Raw genomic sequence first — 25910 nt, forward strand, 5'->3', positions numbered from 1 at the left:
TCATCTAGGTATGGTCTTTGCCGACGGAGATGATACGGGGAAAACAATCGTTTAATCTCGAAGAACGCTGAGCAAACTTCCTCCACGGGGAACATTTTTCAGGGAGCGTGTAATTTGTTAAGTGGACGCGTCGCAGTTTCTTTCGCCTGGTTTTTAGCCATTACGAGCGACGCTAAATGCAGGCAGCCTAGGAGGCGATGAAGCGAGATAATGAGGATGCATTAGGCGGCAGGTGCGTGCGTTCGAATGCTGCACTAACAACGCCATCTTTACGTAAAAAGAAAAACAAAAGCGCAGCGAATTACTCGGCCAGATGTGATTCGGCAGAAGAATTCAATGCTTCACTTCGAGCCATTTGGGACATTGTTCATCCAAAAGAGAGCTTTTCGTTCGTACGACTTTCCTTTTTTCTGGATAAGACTAGGTTTTTGTTTTATAATAGTTTCCAAACAAGGTTCTTGCTTTTCGAATGAAACGGACAACAACGAAGAAATCAGTGTACTTGCTTTTGCCGACTCTATTTAATTTTTGTGTTAAATGGAAAATTCCCCGTCATCTTTATGATACGAACAGTTGTAAAATATTCTTCCAATTTGTGTGATTCGTAAATAAAACGTCAATGGAATTGCATTAGAGACTATGCGTTTGGGTGAATTCACACCAGAAGGACAGGAGGCCTCTCTGATACTCGGTGGGGCTACATAGTGGTTCCAATCCAGTGTGCCAATTAACGGGGGGCATGCCGAGGACACCCCCCCCCCCCCCCACACACACACACATACACAAATTTTAATCCCAGCAGAAGATTTTTTTATAATAAACTACGAAATATTACTGCCATGGCAAGAAGAGCTGATTTCGTCAGCTTTATTCGTTAGAGCTACGTAGATCAAATTTCTTCCCGCACGCCGTCATTGAGTTGAACGCGCAATAGATACAGTACTGTGCAAATTAATGCGGACAAAGAGAAAAATATACATTTTTTTAGTTTTTACACTCTTTATGTGAGATAATCGAATAAATATGTAACAGATTTATACTAGTAGTATCAGCTAACTTTTTGATGCGTACTTGAGAATGTTTACAACAATTGCAAGGTTTGAAGCATTGTTGTTGGTGTTTCATTGTTGTCGTTGTGCAATGCCAATATTATTAACCAACAGACTTCTGTGAGAGCTTGGCTGTAGTAAACATGCTTTTGTTGAGCTCCATGTTCCTACGAGTTTTCATTATGGATATAACACCCAGAAAAGTTCTAGAATTATTACACTGAGTGAGAACATAACACATCCATGACTGTGCGGCAAATCGCTGAAGAGGCTGGTGTTGGGAAATCAGCGGTGTCAAAAATTATCAGAAACTACAGGGCAACTGGTAGTTTTTCTCCAAAGCGAAAAGGAAAGTGTGGTAGAAAATGCAAAACAACACCTAGAAGTGACACGTTACTGCTAAGAAACAGTAAAATTCACCCATACAAAACAAGTGTGGACCTGCAACGTGATTTGCTTTCTGCTGGGATCAGTATTGATGCATCAACTGTTCGACGTCGCTTACTTGAAGTTGGAAGAAAACCGGTTAAAAAGCAATTGTTGACAGCTAAAATGAAGACGAAACGCCTAAAATGGGCTAAGAAATACCAGAAATGGACAGTCGCTGATTGGAGGAAGGTAATATTCTCAGATGAGTCTCACTTTGAATTGCATGGCTACAAAGCATTTGTTGTGCGACGAAGTCCAGGTGAACCTTTACGACCTGAACATTGCATTCAGACAGTCAAACACCCACCCAAGCAAATGTTTTGGGGATTCTTTACTTGCAGTGGACCTGGAGGGCTCGTACCAGTGGATGGAATGATGAATTCCGCAAAATACATTGACATATTGAGGCGCAGAATTGTCCCACTCATTCAAAATCCCACTAACGACGGACAAGAAATTTTTCAGCATGACCTTGCTCCTTGTCACACATCAAAGTCTGTACGTAAATTTGCTTCTGACAACAATTTAACGATTCTAGATTGGCCAGGGAATTCACCGGATATGAACCCCATAGAAAACTTATGGGGTATTGTGAAGAAACGTGTTGCAAAAATGGACTGTTCATCGAAGCAAAAGGTCATTACCAATGTGATTCATGTGTGGTTTCATGACAGTGATATCAAAGTTATGTGTTCAAATTTGGTTCAATCAATGCCAAACCGCATCAAGCAGCTAATAACAGCCAAAGGAGGACATATTTCATATTAGTGTAAGTGTACGTTATGTACATCTCCAAGAAAGAGTAAAAAATGGAAAAAATATATATTTTTTCTCTTTGTCCACATTAATTTGCACAGTACTGTATTTGGTCAATTTTTCACGGTGTTACAAGTTCAATACCTCTTTTTGTGTAGGGTAAGGACGGGGCAAACGGACACCCTAAGGATATATTGAAAAATAACTATCAAACTGTTTATTGAAAAATTACAATTATGGTCGATATACGTAGAAAGTGTGAACATTGAGCTAACAAATAGTACAATGTATAATTCAAAATAATGAACGTTGTCCTCCAAATTGTTAAATGAATCAGTGTGTGTAGCAGTGTCCGTTTGCCTCACCATGGCGGGGCAAACGGACATGTGAGAGGGGCAAATGGACACTAGCTCATTTATGAACTGTCATGTCTCTCAGAAGAAGAACCCACAAAGTATGGGTCATTTCCATTTGCAACGCACTTTACGTGGAACCAGACAGAACACACTAAGCACTGCACCCAGTGTTGACCCTGTTTGTACACAACGTTGCATACACGGCACACATCTTTTGCGGTGCGTTTAACATGCTTTCCCAGTCTTGTTGTTTCATTAGCTGCAGTCAGTTTTTCTCTTTGAGGCGAGCGATGAAAGAAGAATCCGTTAATAAGTGCGATTCCCCCGTTTTTCGTTTCCTGCTCGAGGTCCCAGAAGTTCATGGCAAGGGGTTGAGTTCTTGAAATCTTCCTTGGGATGAGGCATCGTCTGTCGCTAAAGGTTCTGGTGATCGCTGATCTTGACCATTCACTTCATGGACAGTTCCAGGAATAAATGCGTGCTCAGGCAGGCGTTGTGGATTAAATTCATTTACTGCATTTCCCACTGTGGTCGCACGATTCCAAGCCTCTGCAAAAATGCCACCAAAGGCCACTTTATTGATACCTTTCCCCGGATTTCTTCGCATGTAAACTCTACAGCCGTCGTTGTAAAATGTTTTAAGTGGCCCAAAGAACGAAACGTCGAGCGGCTCAAGTTTGTGTGTGCTGTGTGGAGGTAAACACAGAAGGTACATGTCATTGGCTAATGCCTTCTCCAGAGTTGGTGGATCTGAACAATACGATCCGTGTCCATCAAGAATGAGCACTACAGGAGCAGGGTGTTTGACACTAATGAAATGGTCCATAAAATGAGCAAACTATTCCCATTGCATGTAGCCACTATCCGAAAGAACTATTTTCATCCCAGGAGGCATGCCAATTTCATAGTTCTCATTATATCTTTACCCCTTCATGATAACAAAAGGAGGTACATAGTGGCCAGTTGCAGATACACAGGCCATAACACTGACTGTTTCTCCCTTTTCACAAGTCCTTTGGCTCACGACTTCTCTTGCCCCGCATTGATATGGCTCGTTTTGGTTTGTAGATCAGTTACATGCCTGTCACGTCACAGTTGTATATGTTGGCAGGTTTGTCCCACATATTGTGTTCGTCTAGCAACTTTGTTAAATTATTGTAAAAGATGTTAACACTTGCCTTAGATAATCCTTTAGCGCGAGCATATGACAGAGCCTCTGCAACACGCAAGCTGAGTTACTTGTGACGAGCTAAAAATCCTTGTATCCAGTCCTTCCCTGCCATTTGTAGATCATTAAAACAATGTGGCACACCATTTGTAAATGCATACCGATATACCAAACTGCGGAGTTCCTTATAGGTCAGACCATATCCTATAGAATTTCAGAAGGTGCTCCACCAGTTGTACCTCCACTGCATTTGAAAGCGTAGTGTGCTGGCCAAATTTCGGAATTTGCACATTGCTACTCACCCGTCTCTGTAAAGTGATTCGCGGAACAGACAATGTTCTTTCGGCTGTAGCTAGAGGCATGCCATCTTGTACTGCATTAACAGCCCTCTGCACATTGTCATCTGTCCAGGAACAGCGGTCTGTGGATCGTTCACGATGTCGCACCATCCTGTAACAAGGACACATTATTTTAGAAAGGCATACATCTGAAGGGTAAAACATGCATTACATACAATTCACACATGCCTTTTCGACTTTGAGTCAAATGTAGATTAGTTGCTGAATTACATAATACCTTATAGTATTTAAATGATATGCAATTTATGCATGTCCGTTTGCCCCAACACAAGCCTGTCCGTTCGCCCCGCCTGTAGCCTTGGGCTTTACATTCTCGAAAAAGCCCACCAGATGGCAGCAGCATGTTGACACAGGCTGTGTATGTCGGGGAGGCAATGACATATCGACACTACAAAGCGCAACTTTGGCGGGACCATCATAATCCAAGCAATCCTTATGTTCCGCACACAGATTTTTACTGTTTAGGTTTTTGCTAGTACAAATATCCTTACCTGGTCAGGTTTTACGGCTGGATTGGCGTTCTTCTTCAAGATTTCAACCGATGTTCAACACACCTTCCCGCCAACGTTCTGCTTTAAATCACAACGCCAACCGATACACTGTTGCAAACTTCAAAGCCAAATTATTCGGATTTTTCTTAGGGACTGTCCGTTTGCTCCGGTGTCCGTTTGCCCCGTCCTTACCCTATGGATTTTCGTAGAATGTAAATATAGCCTACTGTTTCTAAATTACGACTAAATGTTATCATAAGATTTTATGTCCTAAGTACTTAGAACTGGAAGGCAATAATAGACGTTACTAACTGCTAACATACAAATTTGCATACCTAAAAAACCTACCCTCCCCCCCCCCGGAAATGAAATCACAAATATGGCACTTCGGGGCATCCCCACCAAAGCAAAAAGCTTTATTCGGACACTGTTCGGATCCCACTATAAAATGGAGATTTGTGTACGCAGAGGTTTTTACATCAAATTGGAAAGTAGTACTTTGCTGACCGAGCACTTAAAGTGGTCAACTTTCGACTTCAGCGCCGAAGTTCGCGGGTTTGGCTCTAGGCCTGGCTCTAGATGTTCTTTGCGGGTGTACCTTCATCAATGTCGTCTTATCATCACTCATCCTCATCGTCGCGATTAGCCAAAAGTGGAAGAAATGCGACGCTAAAGAACAAAACTAAGAAATGTGATTAGTGACACTTCACCACAAACTACAACATGTTCGTTTCCTCACACAAATAGTCTTCTAGTAATTTTCACTAATAATAATAATTATAGATGGCACCCCGCCTTCAAAAGCGAAAGTTAGTTCGCAGACTACCTACATTATTGATTAAGACACGTCTGAAAGATATAAAATGAACAAGAAATCGAATAGCGTTTGGTTTCGATACCCATGGTACTATCAAATGCTCAATAACGTTGCAAGGTCCATTCTGCAAGGTTAGAAGTTACTGTCACGTTCATGATCCTCTACAATTAAATTTAGCAGTCTGCTTGTTAATTTACAAAAACAAGACTCGTCCATGTTTTTGAGTATATTGGCGCATGCGTATTCACGTATTATCTCTCTTGCGTCTACAATAGAATAAAAGTAAACATGCCGCCCAGGAGCTGCCATCATAACGCGAAAAAGTGGGAGGCGTAGAAGCCCTGAAGATGAATTTCTCAGTATATTACAACTTATTATGAAAGATGTTTATTAATCCCTACACAAACAGACACACAGATATACCGGGTGGTACAAAAGTCCCAGAACGGTCACATATCGTGTGAAATACACATCGAATCGGAAAACAAAAAAATACGTGTTTAATAAGTGAAAGAAAGCTATTCAATGATATCACACTTGAACAAGGAAAAAAATCTTCAAAATTTCATAAAAACAAAAAAAAATTCAAAGGGACGTATCTCTGCCCCTAATTGAGCTAGAGTGATTGCAGATTCGTAATCTGTACGTCAAGACCTTTCATTAGAGTATATTAAAAAGGGGGGGTTCTACGATCACATGCAGATTCCGAATCTACAATCGCTATCACTCTAATTTAACATCGCCATATCCCCGTTCCTAATTGAGCTAGGAGGATGGTTGATAGCTCGTTGGACTCAAAATGAAGTCCTCTTTCCGATTCTACAATACAAAATGTGGGTTTCCATTAAAAATTGCACAGTTGCCCCCCCCCCCCCACGCCCATGGGGCGGGGGTGGGAAATCAAGTGTGATATCATTGAATAGCTTTCTTTCACTTATTCAACACGTATTTTTTCGTTTTCCGATTCGATGTGTTATTTCTCACGATATGTGACCGTTCCGGGACTTATGGACCACCCGGTATATATATGTGTGTGTGTGTGTGTGTGTGTGTGTGTGTGTGTGTGTGTGTGTGTGTGTGTGTGTGTATAAAAGACATAAAAGAGCGTGCAGACATAAAAGAAATTCTAACTTAAATTTCAATTTTTTTATCTTGCATAAAAATAGACAATAAATATAAGTTTCAAATGTGCGCACATATTTTTAAAGACAGCATCTTTAAAATTACATTAATTACCGTTAATAGTCTTCAAAAACGGTTGCAGTCGTATTTTTTTTAGTTGGTTGGACGGCAGCCGAAATTGATGGTCTCAAATCGTCACTTCCTCAGTCAACGTTTTACAGCGTGCCTGTTCTCCGAACAAAGCATTTTTTCAAAAAAACTTTTTTATAACGTTCTCGTGAAAATAATTGCCACCACTTCCCAATATAGAATCCTAAAGAGTAAAATATCTTCCCAAGTATCCAGCACCCGTTTGTCCCTTCCAGCTGGAGGCTCCAGTACATGTGGCCAGAGAAATGGATACGATGGGAGAGAACATGCTCCTTGGACACTTTCCAAAACTAAGTGCACAGCTTTAAATTACGGGAAACATTCTACTTTGGCAACACCAGAGCCCTCATGTGGGACTCCACGGAATTAAAAAGCTCTGTCTAAGAATCTAATTGCGAGAGCATGCTCACGTGTTGGTTGTGTCCGCCCTTCAGTTGCAAATTAAGTGTTTTATTTATAAAGTACCCTCTTCCACTCTCCCCCATATATACCTATAATGCTTGTGCTTTTCTATTTTGGTTACTTCACGCCTCTATTCTACCTCTAACAGTTAATCACAGTGATAATGATTATGACTATATGAGCCAACAGATGAAGCAACGAGCATAATGAAATATCCATGCCTTTCCAAGATTCGAATCGAGAACCACTCCACCACGGAAACTGGAGGAAGATTCTGGTATAGACATTATTCTTTTTTAAAAAATATTTCTAGCAGAAATATTCGTTTTCAAAACGAAATTTTGGGGCCTCCCCGATGGCGTAATGATAACGGCGTCGCCTTGTAATCAAGCGGTCTGGTTCGACCTCTGGTGATGGCATATTGCATAGTGGTTCGGATTCCACTTCAAACTAGATCCAATCCCGAGTAACCTATCTGATCATAAATTGGACTTAAAACAAACTATTATGAACAGTTTTGAATATTTTCATTAATTATTAAAATGTAGAGACCAATGACTTAAGTGATACGAGTGAAGTAGGGACGGTATGAAAAACTGGTTGTCTTACCACCTGCCCACATGGCTCCTGCCAGGTATTGCAGACCCGTCAGCTATGTACCCGAACACCTGGGCGCGTAGTTTCCTCGCGTAGAAACTGTAGTGTTGCCAACTGCAGTGGATTTCCACTACATAGAAAGAGGAATCAAAGCTCCGTGAGCCACATCGCCGAACATGAAAATAGGTTTTGCGTAGTGCATCTTCCATGAACAACCACTAATTATTCACACACACACACACACACACACACACGTGTGTGTGTGTGTGTGTGTATGTGTGTGTGTGTATGTGTGTGTGTGTAAAAATGGTTAGCACATTCCCCAAATCCGTTTTTGTGAGGATTATTCTCCCTTCTGTGTCACCTCGATGGCCGAGAACGTTGAATTCTGGACTCACGATCTCATCGCCTACAATCCCAGATTTGAATCCCGCCTGTGCATGGGTATTCTTTGATAGTGTCAATTTCATCATATCATCATTCATCCTCATCGTATCGATTAGCCAAAATGTGGCAGAAAAGCGATGCTAAATAATAATAATAATAATAATAAAAAAGCAACTAATACGCCGTCGGGAGCCCAAAGTGTCTTCATCGGTAAACCAATTCAGTTTCCTTTGACAGGATGAATAAGGGAAACTATAAAAAAAAGCCCATGTCAGGACTCAAACATATCACGTTAGATGCCGATATCGTGGGTCAACCAGTTAACATGCTCGACCACCGAGGATTCAAAAGGCATCCTCATTATCTTGCTACCAACACTGTTCTTCCGTGAAACAGGTTAAAACACCATGTAACAGGAGACAATAAGTTTTCGATACGGAGTTTTCAGCATGCTCGATCTTTCAGTAAATGAAACTGTAAATGTCGTGTGCATTTCCTGGCAATAAAATAACTAAATAATCTTATTCTCCTTCGAGGAGATAGCTCCTCTTAGCACTTAGTAATTCAGGAGCTACGTAAGTAGGCAACACTGACTGAAGATGTCCACGTGGAGAAGAATCGTCCGAAGCAACACACTGCAGGAGGGCTGTTTCCTTCCATCAGGTTTCGTAGGCCTTCGGGTGTTGTTGAATGTCCAGTTATACCCTGTCCCAGCTAACTGTGGAGCAAAGCCCCGCATAGCGTCAGACAAGCGAAGGAAATCGAGTGGCCAGAGCAAAACAGTACACGCTGCTGGGAAGGCTGGTAACTGCAGTTGCTTTCCCCCACTCCACACAATTCCGTTCATCATACTTGTTCATTGGTGGTTCCGTCTCGCGTCACTACTTGCGCAGAGACAAGTTTTCGTTTGCCTGCTCCACAGTTAGCTGGGACAGAGTTTACCTTGTAATCGCAGAGCGCCTTGAAAAGGATGAACCCGGGTAAAGACAAAAGCCGACTCGTTGGCGCAGGCAAGCCAGCAGTTAAACTTATTCTAAGAGGAGGGTAACCGTGCGTAGGAGAAAGAGCAAAGATTGTAGCTCTCTGGTTCTATCTTCATTACCTCTCACAAAGAGACAAGAAAGGTTTGGTAATGAACGAACATTTACCCAAAATATACATTTGTATGTGATATTGAACATGTGTACAATAAATATGGCCTGTAACACTGTAATAATCAATTTTAGTTATTGCAGCGAATGTGCTTCTTCACGTGACGTAATATTCATGAGACTTCAGGTTGGCATAGGTAGGTTGATTCCAGAAGTTCCTTCTTCATCTTCAAATGGGTCCACAAAAAACATTTTTTCTTCTATTGAAAGCTTCTTTTGCTATTGAGATTCTCATTTTCACTTCTTGGTTGCAGCTCATGTCACTGCTTATAGTGCATCCGAGGTACTTGTAGCTATCCACTTGCTGGATTCTTTCACTGTTTGCTCTCACATTAATATTCCTTGGTTTCCATCCTATGACCATTGCCTTTGTCTTGTTTACATTAATCTTCATCCCATACTGCTCACAGCTGCTGTTTAACTCTTCTAACATACTATTTATGGTTCTTTCATCCTCAGCGAATAATGCCATGTCATCAGCAAATCTTATGCAGTTTATTCTTCTTTCTCCCAATTTGACACCTCCTGTGCCTTGGAAACAATTTTTCACTATATCTTCTAAATAGATATTAAACAAAGTAGGCGATAGGCAGCATCCTTGTCGTACTCCTCTTCCAATTTCACATCCTTCTGTCATTTCGTCTCCTGTTCTCACTTTAACTCGTTGATTCATGTATAAGTTGCTTAGAAGTCTTCTCTCTTTCCAATCTACACCAATTTTCTTCAGAATTTCTGAAAGTTTAACCAAATTCACTCTATCGAAGGCTCTCTTCAGGTCTACAAATACTACAAACACCTCCTTTCCTTTCTCTAAATATATTTCCCCATTGGTCCTCAGTAAACCAATTGCATCTCTTGCACCTCTTCCTTTCCTGAAACCAAACTGTTCTTCCTCTAACTCGCCACTGACCTTCGAGTATAGGCGTCTGTTCAGAATTCTTAGTAGAATTTTTGCCGAGTGGGATATCAAGCTGATTGTCCTGTACTCAGAACATTTTCTGGCATTGCTTTTCTTCTGCAGAGGTACCAAAACAGTCTCCGTGAAATCTTGTGGCCAATCCCCTTTCTCATAGATTTCATTGCATAAGTGCAGTATTTCTTTTTTTCCATCTCCCAGGCATTTGATAAGTTCAACAGGAATTTCATCAGTGCCCGTTGCTTTCCCATTCCTCATTTCTTTGAGTGCTTGCTTAAATTCTTCATTCAGGATATAGTATCCTTTCTCATCATCAGGCATGTCTTCTTCATTTTCTACATTCATTTTCATACTGGGCGATTCTCTTTCTGGTAGAGCTCTTCAACGTACTCTCCCCACACATTCGATATTCCTTTTTTGTCTGTGATTTCACATCATCCCTCGTCTTCTATCATCCACATTGTTTTCCGTTTCTTCTTTTGAAAATCCAAGCAGTTTACTTCCCGATACATCAAGTCATATCTTCTCCTTTTTTCCATTTCTTCAGTTTCTTCACATTACTCTTTCATCCATTGTTCTTTTGCCCTGTCAGTTTCTCTTCTTAGCTGGTTATTCAGTATCCTGTAATTTTTCCTCCCTCTTCTGTATTTACATTCTTCCATTTTCTCCGTTCCTCCCTTTTTTCCAGCATACTTTCAGTAATCCATGGTTTCTTTGCACTTCTCCTTTCCCAGTAGCCTATTGTTTCATCCACTGCCTTCTCTAAGCAATTTTTTATTCCATCCCACATCTCATTCTTATTGTTACAACTAGCTTTAAACTTACAAGGGAGGTTATCTAAGTGCCCCCCTCCCATTTCCATGAAACTTGGCAGGTGTATAGAGGGGCCCAAAGGAAGAAATACGTGTTTTTTTTTGTTTTGGCTAAAAAACTGTCTTAGGGGGCAAAACCTCCCCTCTAATGTCAAGATAAGGAGAAATTGAAGTGGGGATCTGACCCCTGTGTCCCCCTTCGATTTCCATGAAACCTGGAAGGTGTATAGAGGGGCCCAAAGGAAGAAATACGTGTTTTTTTTGTTTCGGCTAAAAAACTGTTTTAGGGGTCAAAACCTCCCCTCTAATGTCAAGATAAAGAGAAATTGAAGTGGGGATCTGACCCCTGTGTTCCCCTCCGATTTCCATGAAACCTGGAAGGAGTATAGAGGGGCTCAAAGAAAGAAATACGTGTTTTTTTTTTGTTTTGGCTAAAAAACTGTTTTAGGGGGCAAAACCTCCCCTCTAATGTCAAGATGAGGACAAATTGAAGTGTGGATCTGACCCTTGTGTCCCCCTCCGATTTCCATGAATCATGGCAGGTGTATAGAGGAAATCAAAGGAAGAAATACGTGTTTTTTTTTTGTTTCGGCTAAAAAAATGTTTTAGGGGGCAAAACCTCCCCTCTAATGTCAAGATGAGAACAAATTGAAGTGGGGATCTGACCCCTATGTCCCCCTTCGATTTCCATGAAATTTGGCAGGTGTATAGACGGGCCCAAAGGAAGAAATGCGTGCTTTTTGTTTCGGCTAAAAAACTGTTTTAGGGGTCAAAACCTCCCCTCTAATGTCAAGATAAGGAGAAATTGAAGTAGGGATCTGACCCCTGTGTCCCCCTCCGATTTCCATGAATCATGGCAGGTGTATAGAGGGGCTCAAAGGAAGAAATACGTGTTTTTTTTGTTTCGGCTAAAAAAACTGTTTTAGGGGGGCAAAACCTCCCCTCAGATCACAAGATGAGAACAAATTGAAGTGGGGATCTGACCCCTATGTCCCCCTCCGATTTCCATGAAATTTGGCAGGTGTATAGAGGGGCCCAAAGGAAGAAATACGTGTTTTTGTTTTTTTTGTTTCGGCTAAAAAACTGTTGTAGGGGTCAAAACCTCCCCTCTAATGTCAAGATAAGGAGAAATTGAAGTGGGGATCTGACCCCTGTGTCCCCCTCCGATTTCCATGAATCATGGCAGGTGTATAGAGGGGCTCAAAGGAAGAAATACGTGTTTTTTTTGTTTCGGCTAAAAAACTGTTTTAGGGGGCAAAACCTCCCCTCAGATGTCAAGATGAGAACAAATTGAAGTGGGGATCTGACCCCTACGTCCCCCTCCGATTTCCATGAAATTTGGCAGGTGTATAGAGTGGCCCAAAGGAAGAAATACGTGTTTTTTTGTTTCGTCTAAAAACGGTTTTAGGTGCAAAAACCTCTCAAATGTCAAGATGCGGACAAATTGCAGAAGGGATCTGACTTCTGTGTCCCCTTCCGATTTTCATGAAACTTGGCAGGTGTATAGAAGGGCCCAAAGGAAGAAATACGTAAAAACTGTATTAGGGGGCAAAAACCCCTCTCAAATGTCAAAATGAGGACAAATTGAAGTAGGGATGTGACCCCTGTGTCCCCCTCCGATTTCCATGAAACTTGGCATTATAACAGTGCATTATGTGGATGACAGAATTATAATGGTGAAACTTCAACGAAAGAAGAAAGACTTATCGTTAGTTCAAGTGTAACTGTCTCACACGTGGTCCTAGCACTATTCCCACACCACGGTTTCCTTGTTGATCACCTCCAGAATAGAACATCTTGAACTCATCACTCACTATTTCACCATTTTGTTCCCACTTCACTTCTGATATTCCCATAACATCTACTTTGTATCTTCTCATTTCTGCTTTTAAGTTTTCTAGTATATAATCGGTTATTTTGTAATTCATTATTCGATTCTTTAGCGCATCGGATAGTTTATATTGCCGATAGCAGGATAAGGAAGTTACGGACGAAGAAATTTTAAACAAGATGTCGTCTTTTCTTACCAACTAGTACAGGACAATACCTCCTTTTTACTATTCCGCCAACAAATGATAGCAATGAGAACATTATTGATGAAAATGTTCTCCGTCATTGCTGTGCGTGCACAAGAATCACCGGACAGGAAGTAAACAAGTTTCAATTGTTCTAATTTCTTTACCTTTCTTTTCGCTTCTCGCAACAATCAGTCAAAAGTCAAAATAACATTCCGTGCATTGCAGCTCCTACTCTATCGGTGTGTAGCAGTGCGAGTGAATGACATGAACAGGAACTTCTGCGCCAAAATTGCAAGTGCATTGTGGAACGGAAACATAGTTCGTGTAACTTGTTCTGTGGTCTGTCTTTTCAGATTGTATGTAGTTAAAATCTGCCTCAAAAGCTTGTGTTTGTGTACTGATTGACTCGATTTACCATAGCTGAATCGAGCTCCCAATTATGTTTTAGTTTTCACAAAGGTGTAAATCTGACATAATAATAAATGAAACTTAGGACAATTGCAGTGAACCTCACGATATTTTGAGTATTTTCCCCACTACATTTTTCCATTAAAGGTATTCTGGTTACATTTAATACCCCGCCCCCACCTTAGTCGATCATCCCTGGAAGATACTGATCGCGTATACTGAGAAATTTGGCTTTACTGGGAATATTTCTGCATTTCTCTGATATATTTTTAATTTTATGACATCATTACATACATATTTTACAGTTTTATAGTCCCGGACCCTACTTACAAGGTATCTTATTTGGGTACATTTAGAAATTCATTGCCTGTAATTAAAGGATCTGCGTTATTTAATATGAATGTTGTTACGGTATGATGAAATGAATATTTGACAGATGATTGACTAAATTCTGGGTAATGGCTGATGAAACGGTATACGAATCCTCTGACATGTCGTTCAAATTAACGTTTTGTCAATATAACGAGAATTTTTTTTGAACTTTGCTAAATTGATTGCAATTTCATTCACATAATTTGTTAAAAATATAATGAAATGTTAACAGTGGTACAAGTCTTATTTGAACACTAGGCCAGCTTAAAAGTGGTTACAAATAATTGCCTTTAATGTGAGGCTGTTACAGACTTTCTTTTCCCTTTGCTCTTCTCCGCTCTATATGTTAGCTGTTACTGATATAAAATCGGTTCAAATGTTTGATAATATCATGAGGAAAAATATTAGTAAATACGATTTTAGGTATTAATAACTTCAGCCGTAGTTTATTTCAATCACAAAAAACAGTTTACATATTGAATTACAGTAAAAATCGACGGAGCAAAAATACAAAAGAAGAAGGTAAAAAAAAAAAAGTGTTAGGGGGTGTGGGGGTAACGCCCCACACTTTCTTGATCCGGTCGTGAGTGGGGGTGATGTGATCAGCATCACGCCCCTGACCGCCTTTACCCCCCAGGGTTTCCCCCAGGTACCCATGTTATTCGACGCTGGGTAGGCGCCGGGGCCGCTTCCACCGTTAGAAAAGTTCCCGGATTTGAACCGGCCGGGGATCGAACCCGGGACCTTGAGCATGGTAGTCAGACGCGTTACCGACTGACTACCATGTATTTTTCTTGTTACGTTGCTTTTCTACTACATTTGGCTAATCGTGACGATTTGTATAAAAGGAAATTATATGATAATTATCTGAATATTAGTGACAATGATTATTTTTTTAACACGCAATGTTAATTGTGCCACGTCCATTTTCAGATGATTTTACGTATACTTACCCCAACACTGCGTTTCGAGAGAGCTAATATGTGTAGTTGATTAGCGCATGGAATTTCTAGTAACAATTAAAGTTCTGTCATATGTTCGATCCCCAGCACCGGCAACAAAAGGAAATGGTTCACCTGAAGACGAGAGAAGAGGCGCTCTCTCCAAAAGTAGTGTTAGTACGTATATAAGAAATAGAAGCACTATACAATGGATAAAGTCCAGTTGACACTGTGTGGTAATAATTAGATGCGGTGGTTGAAGAATGAAGGGAAACACTAATTAAAGATCAGGACTCAAAAAGTGGGAGCTTCGGAGGCAAGATCGACATGCTCGACCAGCGAGATGGATGATTAGAATGGACACCCCTGTCGACCCATCTGCTTCATCCCAAGCCCTCCAAGACAACAAGAAGAAATAGATAAAAAATGCTCTTTTAGATTTAGAATTTCTTTACTCGTGGAGGAAAGTAAGCCCGTAATTGCTCTACAACTTAATACGCTTAACTTGTACATTCGCTTCACTTAATGAAGCTGTTCTCTTTTTCTACAGTACATTTGCAAAGGATGCAATTCGATCTGTAAACCGGGTTCTGTTATGTCCTAATATTAATGACATAAACAGAAATAAACATCTCAAGATTGGAACTTGATAATTAAATATATTCAAACTTGTAACAAGGTGGATTACATGATTAAAACTTAAACATCCATAAGACACATAAAAAAGATGCATAATCGTTGCTATGCACAGACTATGTACATTGGCCATAACTGCTAGTTCACCACATACAATAATGTATTTTATAATATATATCAGGTTCTCTTTAATTTTATCCATGGTGTCTGTTATTCTTCTCTAGTGAAATGGTTTATTTTTTCCTAACGTGTTTAGTAGTGTCAAAATGATTGCATCAATATTACGTTTGTATAAATGATAAAATACTATTAAATTCGTTGAGCATGTACAATCAAGCAATAAAATAGAAGGTACTACTATGGTAGATACAAATATTCAATTGCATTTATCTTTACTAAGCATTTCAACACTACAAAAAAATCGATTAAATTTACCCAATGACTCAAATAAAAAAAATAGTGCCTTCTCATTCAAAAACTGCTCATATACAGTGCGATTCAAAAGTCCCCGAACTCTGATTTCATTTTTTTTTTCATGAAAATAGTGAAGGACAATTTAATTCAAATACTTTTATACTGTGACCCATAACTTTAATATAGCCTACGTGCTGATGCACCCAAGATTTTAAATTCAAATTCAAAATAACTTTATTGAAATTCCTGCCTACATATAACCATACAATATGTACAAAAGATGCTGAAAATGCCATCCATTTTCTCGAATACGCAAATTTATGCGACGACACATCTTGGACCCTATATGTTGCTTGGGATGTCCCTCACGGTTCTGATTATGTTGTTCTACAGATCTTGTAGCGTCCTGGGGTTGTTGTGGGACACTGTCTTTTTTTTCTAGGTATCTCCCATAAATAAAAATCTGGAGGACTCGAATCTGGCGAGCGAGGCGGTCACAATTTTTATGAGATCAATCGATCTACAGGGTGTATTATAAGTTATAGCGCAAACTGACACAGTTGAAAGTGTCTGATCATGAAGCAAATAGTATCAGTAAACATTGGTCTGCAAACGAGCCGTTTTTGAGATAATTGCAAATGTGTGGTTACAAGCCGCCACTGACTTCGTTATTTGTAAACGTCGTCCTAGTTGGTAAAATGGTGACAATCAAAAAGTACAGTAAAGTGCTCCCCTGTGCTTACTCCTTGCGCTTTCCGAGGTTTGCTCTTTGTTTACAAAACAGAACATTTCCAAGAGGTGGCGTGACTCCCACAGTACGTAGTACTGCATTCCTTGTTAAAGTAAGTACGTAGAATATTCAATAAAAGCAATTAGATCTCCAATGACTTTTCTTACTGTATTATTAGCATGTGGCCCTAACCTCACACTCCCTATACGCCTTCATGGCGTGATGCAAAGCACAGGGGAGCACTTTACTTTACTTTTTTATTATTAGCATTTTACCAACTAGGACGACGTTTACAAATAATGAAGTCAGCGGCGGCTTGTAACCACACATTCGCAATTATCTCGAAAACGGCTCGTTTGCAGACCCATGTCTACTGAGACTTTTTTGCTTCTATTATCCGGTACTTTCAACTGTGTCATTTTGCTCTTTTACTGTAATTCGAAGTGTGGCAGGTTGCACCGTCTTGTTCGAACCAACAATAAGCGTCTTCTTCAAGCATCGCCACGAAGTTATGGATAATGTCTGCGTACGCAGCCGAATTATCAGTCGGGAGATAGACCAAGGCCCTTCGATGACTGTCGCGCCATGGGTTATTCTTCTTCTTATTATTATTATTAATAGTAGTAGTATTATTATTTTTTTAAAAATGTCAAACAATTTAGCACCTATAAATTGCACACCACACTACAACTTTTCAGAGTGAAGTGGGACTTCGTGTAATGCGTGCGGATTTTCTGAAGCCCAGATAAGAGTGTTATGACTATTTGCATGCCCGTCCAAAGGAAACCAGGCTTCATAACATCACAAAATAAGCTTCGAACATAGCAAACCTCAGCTTTGCGCGAGACTGTTGGTCCACGGGATTTTACTTCTTGCCAACTCCCGCACGCGCGCGCCATCACGTGCAGCTATCCCGTGGTGCAGCACGTTTCCAAGGTCACCTACATATCACCACAAGCAACGGTGGCGTGCAACTTGCCACGCTGCTTATTATCGTTCATTTTGCCACGGTCTTGTATATCGGATTAATCTCTCTGCAGGTGCGGAGCAAGTTGCCACGGTCGAGTGAGTGACGTCACCTGTCAGACTGAGGGCCATGTCCTGAGCGGCCAGCGCGGAATCGTGGCACAGCACCACACAAAGAAGAAAGATTTTCTTAAACACACAACATTAGCTCCATACTCGAAGGCGGTTCTGAGAAGAACCTTGTTGTTTGGTTTTCCGAGCAAACAGCATTTCGTTAATGTAGAATTTTCATACGTCCGTATATCGTCAATCAATTATGTACAATCCAAATAAAGCCATTAGCATTACTCCAACTCTTGTACATAGCTCAAGCTTCTGAGACATTTTTTAAGATCTCCGTCATTTTCTAGCTTTTCAAGGATACATTGAAACCGTTCGTCAAGATGGATGTGCGCGTAGGTTGATTTTCTACGCTTCTGCGGAATACAATCCAAGTCCTGTCTCCTAAAAGCGTGAAAACTAGATCAGGCATCTTCTTTTACTACACTTACAAGATGTGTGGTGTACTCCTGGATATGATGTGGTTCAACTTGTTATGCCAACCCCCCACTGGGTTGTTTGTTCGGTGCCTTTGGCCATTGCAATTCCAAATTTCCGTTGGAATGTTTGGCTTATCCAGTCATTGTTCTATGAAATAATCGTTGAAAATTCTGATATTATGTCCAGATGGGCAGTCCTCCATGACAAGGAGCCAACCTTCAGTTAATACGGCTTCCGGGTACTAATGCTAGTGCACTACTAGCTAGTGGCCCTGCCTAGTGACGTCACTCACTCGACCGTGGCAACTTGCTCCGCACCTGCAGAGAGATTTACCCGATAAATAACACCGTGGCAAAGTGAACGATAATAAGCACCGTGGCAACTCGCACACAATCCAAGCAACAACACTCAGAAATATTTTCTAGTTTTACCGCAATGATTTTTTTTAAAATGAGAGTTCGGGGACTTTTGAATCGCATTTCATTTCGTTTTAATTTCAACCCAAGCATGCTGAATCTAATCATAAAAACTGAGGACCTCTCCCTGCTCCTACCCCCTCCCCCTTCATCTCTACCTCACTATTTGGTCGTGAGTTGATATTGGGGAAAAAACAATATTATTTATATGAAATATGTGTTGCATAAAGGAGAAATTCTTAGAATTTTTATTGTCAATGATAGACACTGGTAACTTCCTGGCCCCCCTGTTTCCCACATAACATCTTAAGTCGTGTTCGTAGTTAGTTCAGAATCTGTTAGTGAAGCAATTATCATTATTGGCGTGTCTATTAAGTATGCTGTCCCTTCCTTCCGAGAGATCCTACCCTCAGCTGTGCCTGAACGCGGCAGTCCCATTTCATTGGAGAGAATGGGATAAAAATGCAGATTACATCTGGCTATATTTCAGTGTCCTGACACGAAGTTTTTCAACTTGTAAAAGTGTAAAGGAAGTCTGAGGGGATGCACGGGGCGGTCGGCGTCGCTGCATGCTGATTAGCCCCCCGCAAGTATTTATGAATCTGTCGAGGGGGGAGAGGGGGAGGAACCTCTCCGCTGTGCCTGAGAGCAAATCTTCGACCTGTCGCAGCCAGAAGGCGACCTATCGGACAGGAAGAATGGCGATTTGCATAAACCCCTCCGTCCGAAATTTGATATTGTCATTTTCAGCTTTCAATAAGACTCCTTTTGTTTCGTGGAGACCTGATCTGTTTACAAAGCCGGAATTAATTTCCCCCTTCGGACTGTAAGTCTTCTTAAGACATCTCGAGGGTGAGCTGGGAAATCTGGGTTCGATAATTATTTGTAATTTCCCCTGCCTTGTGTTTTCTGTCTCTTAATTGATCCCTCAGTGCCCGAGGATGTTGAGTAGACGGACGACTCGTAAGTTCGTTACTGAAAGTTTTTGGTTCGAGTCCTAGACTCAGAATTGTATGAGTGCTTTCATCAATTTCGTCATAATTCGTCCTCGTCGTTGCGATTAGCCTACATAAGAAGCAGAGCGACGACATCCCAAGAGTTGTAGCGCAATTTCTGTTTCTATGTAGTGTGGTTGATGGACGATATCGAAGCGTAAATATCACAGAATTTATAGCTGTTATGGACAATAGGCATAGGAGCTGTGGCCCTTCAAATAGGCCTTATGTGTAGTGACAAGAAAGAAGTCTGGTACATATTAATCAGGCCATTGGCTGAATTTATTAGACACGAAAATGGCTTCAGAAATGTTTACTGAATGAAAGGATACTACATTACTCAGAGAATTACTCTTGTGGAATTTTGTTCTCTCCTTTTTTGGTGGTCATAGAGCATACGAAGAACTACTGCTTTGTTGCTATCAACTAATCAGTGCTTTAAATGTGACCTCTTGTGTGTATCAATCTTGATTATATTTACCGTGTCCTCCCGTTTCGCCTTATTGCGTTTTCACCTCCCCCAATACAATTTCAAATAATTTATGTGACACGAACTTTCTAAGGCGAAACGGGACATTCCATTTCGCCTTACACACAAAAAAATTCCCACCTGGGAATATTATCAACTTGAAGGGTAATTCATAATGGGAGCGCAGAGCTTGGGATGTTGCCTACCTTGGCTCCCCACCACGAACCCCAGGAGCACCGACCTCGGCCAATCTCCCTCCGTGCGGTTCTCACGAAGGTTAGGATAGGTTAGGTTAGTTAGTTTATTAGTATGAGTTCAAGAAACACCTGATAAATTCACGTTATATCAATGTAGCATGGTGTTTTATTACATTAATAATAATAACTTTAACGTCCATAATATTCCCTGGTGGGAAATTTTTTGTGTGTAAGGCGAAATGGGATGTCGCCTTAGAAAGTTAGTGTCACATAAATCTCGCGAAATTGTATTGAGGGGGGTGAAAAACGCAATAAGTCGAAACGGGATAAGGCGAAACGGGCCGTAATCATATTTTCGCATAATTTTGGCAATATGGCACTCATTTGCCATGACAACGGTGCTGTCATCTATTAAGGAAAAGTTGCCACAAAATTGTCTTTAGTGTAGCCTTAAGAAAATAATAACATGAAAATGAGATATGTTTGTTCGAGTTTCGGAATGGGAGGTGTGTTTATATTGATCAACATTGGGGAACTAATAATGAACTTTCGTTCTTCAAGTGTTTCTTTTCCTACAAATATGTCCATGCACACTTCACGTATAATATCCAACTAACTTATCCACATCTCGCCTTCTCTTCCGCCTTATCCATGCTCGCCTTACGTGCAGATTCCTCTCCTCACCTTCCGCCCCCCCTGTGGTCCATATAATTTCAAACGGACCGCGCCGCGCGTCTTTTCTTGTGTTCTAAAACACAACTAAAATGGTAGCCCCTTCCTTCTAAGTGGACAACATACATTAACCCATTCAGGGATCAACAGCGCAAATAGTATCCGCGTACCCACATGTAACAAAGTCAAAAAAAAAAAATTAACAAAAAACAAAGATAGGCTAATTGGGAGTGGACCTGCAGTGGGAAGCGGGATCCGAACCACTATGTGTCTCCATCGGGTATCAAACCCAGGACTCCTTGGTTACAAGGCATTCCATCAATAGCGTAAACAACACCCCCGCAACCCCCGCGGTGCGGGAGATGCGCAGTAAGAATGATAAATTACGAAAGATCGACATTTCACAAAATGTTCCTTTCGGCGTTAAAATATATTTTCAACCAAACATATGTGTTTATGCTCCTACAACTGAAAACACCGGTGGAGGCACAAATGATTCTGATCCCACTTTAAACTGTAGGTCCAGTCCCGATTAGCCTTACTGTGCATAAAGTGGACTTAAAACAACAACTCAACTCAAAAACTGCAAACAGAAAATGTTAATCTCTATAAAAGTATAAAGTGAATTTCCAGATTAGAAGAAAATCTTCATTAATTGAATAGTTCAAGTCTCATTACGTCGCCGAAGGGTAGACGGCAGGCAAGAAAATGCGTCGACAACGCCGACTTTCACCCTCCCCGCCCCAACTTACCGCCCGCGTTTCAGCACGGTTTGGTGAAACTGTGATGCTCCCGTATGTTCTTTAGTTTCTTTGGAGTTGTTATTGTTGATGAAGTGAGAAATGCTTAAGTAGTGCAGAATTTCGAAAAGTGAAGAAGGAAGAGGAATAAAGGGCAAAGAAATATCCGAAGATCCATTCCTTATTTAAGCCTGGCGGCAGTAGTGATACAACTGAAAATGTCAACAGTGGTTGGACTGGTGGTGATTTACATGCATGTGGACAAACACGAGACAACGGTAACAATGGATTACTAAAAGAGAACTTTGTAGTATCTTGCCAAGTTAGTGCAAGTGAACTGTTTGACGATGACGCAGACTTAAAAACCGAGGCAGACACAAATGCTTGTGAAAATGAGGAAGGACATGTGGTCTTTACAAGAGGTGCAACAAGTGAATATTTTGACTTTGTGAATACCGATATTCGCTTGTATTTACAGAATGAGGTACTAGCAGATGATGCTAAAGCTTCAATTTTATCATCCAAACCAAGTAAACCACAAGGACGAGGTGAACAATAAAAACATGTATGTAAATGTAAACTATGGCGAAAGTATATGTATTTATCTATTAAACATTTCACTCGTTAGTGCTCAAACCCCAAAATAATTTATTTGTATTAACATCTATGATTCGGGGGCAAAAAAAAAAACACAAATATTCGAACACAACGTGGATGTCTTCTGTTCGTGTTACGTGGGCCTCTACCGGTAAGCTAGGGACGCGAGGTAAGATCAACTCATGTTACTTCCTGTCTTATCACAGCTATTACGAGATGTGTGCTGCCGCCCGGCTGAAGTACGTGATAAAGGGGTCACAAAAACGAAAATATAACCTTCGAGTAAAGGTAGGTTTTTTAATTTCATTTATGCAAAGGGGAGCTGGTGCAGGAAAATTTCACAAGTCTCAAGTAAGAATAAGAGCACCATTGGTGGCAATAAAACGTTTTGAAAAAATAGGGTAGATTCTATACCCACAGAAAGATCGGTCATGGTAAGCTGAGCTGAACGGGCAATGGAAAGCACAAAGAAAAATTCAGGCCCACATTTCTACCTTTTATCATATGTTAAAAAAAAAAAGTAAAGTGCTCCCCTGTGCTTAGCAACACGCCATGAAGGCGTATTGGGGGTGTGGGGGTAACGCGCCACACTTTCTTGATCCGGTCGTGAGTGGGGGTGATGTGATCAGCAACACGCCCCTGACCGCCTTTACCCCCCAGGGTTTCCCCCAGGTACCCATGTTATTCGACACTGGGTGGGCGCCGGGGCAGCTTCCATCGTTAGAAAAGTTCCCGGATTTGAACCGGCCGGGGATCGAACCCGGGACCTTGAGCATGGTAGTCAGACGCGTTACCGACTGAACCACCGCGGCCAACCCTTTTATCATATGTTGGTCTTCGTAAATTTGTAGGGGAAGTTGAGTCTACAATTGCCATGATCACTTTAGAAATTCTCCAATCCTTCCTTAAAATGAGTAAAGAATGCTTTTTCTAGCCTTGCTATTTCGGGAGTAATGATTAATTCTTGAAACAGTTTACAAAAATATCTTGATTTTGAAGAGAAAAACAGAAAAGCCCTGGAACTGCAACTGAAGTCAGTAAAATATGTTTGGGGGGGGGGCGGAGACAAGTGATTTGAGGCTGGGTGGACTCTGGATCAGCTTTTTGCGGGGACAAAGCCAGAAAAATTCCGATCTTAGATCAAATCAGGCTACAATTTCACGAGAAATGCTGTGGTGAATGTTTCTTCAACTTATATTTAATCAAGAAAGAGTTTTGACTGCATGATTATAACAAATATATAATTCTACAGGTGTGAGAAAATAGTGTCATATACATCACATCACCACGGGCGCCGAAACCGGGAGGGAGGGGCAGACTGACCCGGGCCCATCCAGTTCTCGTTTGACCCCACTATAAGGGGCCCAATGCATATCTTCAACATATTACATAACTTTTGCACACAGAAACTTCGCACACAACATGCGGGAAATTAAGCAGGATTCTGCTCTGAAATGGGCAGAATCAATAATATGGGACTATCGCTCAGTTTAAGTGTCTCTCTTGTGCTTGTGTGTTTACTTTTTCAGTAATTCCTTTTTCAAACCGACAATGAATTAAGGAAAACGCATGGTATATTGTGAATGAATATGTGCGAGAATAGAGGAAGAAGCATGGGTATGCTCTGGAATGATCCATCCATTGCAAAATAGGCTCCCTTGTTTCCCTTCGGAAAAGTAAAAAATCGACCTCGCGCAGATGAAAATTTTATCTTGGGCCTTCCTTTTTTATGTAAATGTATGTGAAGACATTAAACTCTTATAAAGGATTGTAAGAATAAGTATTATAAACAGAATATGATAAAAAAATTCTCAGTCAAAAGTTACATGTAAAATATTATGTTGTATAATTGCATAATCACAGTAGTGCAGTGAATTTTTTGTCCAGCTAATAAAGTTCGATGTACCCTGATATATACGTTTTGTTGTCAAAGATAGTTATAGCAATTACAATTTCTCAAACGTTAATTGAAATGTATTAGGTCTCACCTTAAGAAAAAAAATGCCCCTCTTCCCGCAGATAGAAATCAGTATTTATGCTTTACTTAGCTTTAGCCCCCCCCCCCAATTTCTTAAGAAATCGGCGTCTATGCACATTATCCCCTTCCCATTTTAAAAAAAATTGAGTTGAATTCAATATGGCGACAACAAATATGGTGAACGTCCGCTTGGAACGCACCAATGTTGTTCCCCTAAGCCTAACCTGTTTCTATCATGACCAATTAATTGTACCCAGCCTAACTCCTTTACTTTTTATAGGGGGTGTTAGGGGACTTTTGAATCACTCTGTAGGCCCTTATATGTGAGTTTGTCGACATGAGATCAAGAATTACACACACAGACATTATATATGTGTAATATATATATATTTTTACACATGTGTGTGTGTGTGTGTGTGTGTGTGAAGGTATGTAGATAGGTAATAGGCCTTTGGTAATAATATTTTGCGGGGGGGGGGGCAAGATTTGTAGATCCGGCACTGCTAACTGGACTTTATTTCAATTATTAACAACAAAACTAACAAACGTTCTGCTATTATGAAACTTGGAATAAATTATGTCAATTGAGGGGGGAGTCTATAGACCAGTTCGATCCCACTTTCCGATGCTCATATTGTTCCAATACTTACCAAACAGCATGATATAAAACTATGCACTATACAAGTATGTGTTTTATAGGACTGCATATAGGTTAATTGTATGTACTACATCGACCGCTGGGTGAAGGGTAGTGAATGTAACACACTACGAAGTTGGATATCCTTTTGAACTCTTATAAAGGGGGAATTTAAAACCTTATCGAACAGGAAATTTAAATGTTGGAATGGAAATTTTGGGACAATCACAAGGACAATCCATGGATCAGAACAGCACTGGAAAGAGGACAGCAAAAGTAAAAATGAAGGGGTCGCGGGTGGTCTGCGATTCTGAGAATTAAACCCGTTTCGCTCAGATTTCAGAATTCTGAATGTTTGAAAATTCTATCTCGATCATTTCAGAATTGTCTGTGTTGTATTTTTGTGAGACTGAGTATAATTTTTGGAAAATGTGCTACAAATTTTAGTTTCTGAACTCCCATTAATCCAACATGCCTAATGTTCCGGGGGGGTTGAACCCTAAAAAAAACCCTCTAAATATGGCCATGTATATACAGTATTACTGACTGTTAGTTCGGAAATGAATACACTAAAAGTTAAATCAATCGATCGAGAATGTTGGTTTACTGCTCACCTTCCTTGTGGCTCTGAAAATCCAGTTCCAACGGCTGTTGTGGACTTCAAAGAGTATTTCTATTTGTCCTCAAATCTTCTTTTCTGTATACAAACAAGCACTACTTCTCCCGTTACCCAATTTTTTTGCCAGTCACCAACGATAAGCAAGTTGCCTCGATCACTGCTCACGACTTCGCTGACTGCATACCCACTGTATGCACGTGCCACCTAGCGGGATCGGGCTGCATCAATCACCTTCACTTGTCCTGTCGAAACATGTTTCGGTTCTTCTACGCTGCAAGTTTTGATGCAGTTCTTGATAAATTGAACTGAAGAAACAGTAAAGAAAAATATACTTGTTTTTGCACTACAAGCAGGTCACTTGATCCGCACTCGGCTACCGTGAACACAGTATGAATTATCAGAGGCGAGGCGTTCGGTCATCGAGAGATGCGGCGATGACAAAGCAAAATTAACAAAATATTGCTTTTTAAATATTTTGGAGAAGATGTAAAAAAATAAGCCGTAATAGCTAGTAATACGCAAGAGATTCGCTAAGTTTAGCGCATCGAAAGGAGAGCCCAGTCCTATCCCCCCCGTGCCCAAGCGCCCCGCTACGTTTCCTGT

General features: G+C 40.7%; 1 protein-coding gene across 3 annotated transcripts in view; it reads right to left on the minus strand.

The window, feature by feature from the left end:
- Positions 1 to 25472, minus strand: part of LOC146002935 (lachesin-like) — a 638337-nt gene extending 612865 nt beyond the window's left edge. For all 3 annotated transcript variants that reach the window (XM_083141112.1, XM_083141096.1, XM_083141100.1), the window contains exon 1: positions 25303 to 25472. The gene's annotated coding sequence lies outside the window, so the exon portion shown is untranslated. The remainder of the gene's footprint in view (positions 1 to 25302) is intronic.
- Positions 25473 to 25910: the final 438 nt, after the last annotated feature.

Source organism: Lepisma saccharinum, chromosome 1 (genome assembly GCF_977018435.1).
Source record: "Lepisma saccharinum chromosome 1, izLepSacc3.1, whole genome shotgun sequence".
Classification (NCBI taxonomy): Eukaryota; Metazoa; Arthropoda; class Insecta; order Zygentoma; family Lepismatidae; genus Lepisma; species Lepisma saccharinum.